The following is a 672-nucleotide window of genomic DNA, read 5'->3' on the forward strand; positions in this document are numbered from 1 at the left end:
TCGGGGTGGAAGGCCGGGGGCGAGGCCCGCGCCTCGCCCTCCCTTTTCTCGCCCTTTCTCTCTCGCTCTCTCTCTCTCTCGCCTTTCTCTCGGCCCTCGGCGGCGCTTTCGACGCCGTCTCTCGCTCTACCCCCGGCCGCCGCCGCCGCCGCATCCGCGGCGCGCGGCCCCGGCGAGGACGAGCTCCGCCCCAGCGGCTCGCTCCGGGAGCGGGGAGCTACGGAGCGCTCCCCGAGTCTGCATTTAGGGGGACGAAGGCCCTGCGCGGCGACGGCCGTCGACCGGCGGCCGCGACGACGACGGCGACGCGCGCCGGGCCGCAGGCAAGGGATCGGGGCCGCCGAGGGAAACGCTTCCCTCGCCCGACCGCCCGACCGCCTTCCCTCCGGGCACCGGCGGCACGCCGCCGCCGCCGCCGCCGCACCGCCGCCGCCGGACCGCCCGCCGCGGGCAACGGGCCTGCGAGGCGACCCCAGCCGCGCCGCCGGGGTGGCCCCCGGACGGCGATTGATCGTCAAGCGACGCTCAGACAGGCGTAGCCCCGGGAGGAACCCGGGGCCGCAAGTGCGTTCGAAGTGTCGATGATCAATGTGTCCTGCAATTCACATTAATTCTCGCAGCTAGCTGCGTTCTTCATCGACGCACGAGCCGAGTGATCCACCGCTAAGAGTT

At 73.5% G+C, this 672-nt stretch overlaps 1 non-coding gene across 1 annotated transcript; it reads right to left on the minus strand.

Annotated features, from left to right (window-relative positions):
* Window positions 1-519: 519 nt before the first annotated feature.
* On the minus strand, window positions 520-672 carry LOC141727448 (5.8S ribosomal RNA). The gene has a single exon (XR_012578454.1). It is a non-coding gene; the product is annotated as a 5.8S ribosomal RNA (ribosomal RNA).

This window comes from Zonotrichia albicollis, unplaced genomic scaffold (assembly GCF_047830755.1).
Source record: "Zonotrichia albicollis isolate bZonAlb1 unplaced genomic scaffold, bZonAlb1.hap1 Scaffold_122, whole genome shotgun sequence".
Taxonomy (NCBI): domain Eukaryota; kingdom Metazoa; phylum Chordata; class Aves; order Passeriformes; family Passerellidae; genus Zonotrichia; species Zonotrichia albicollis.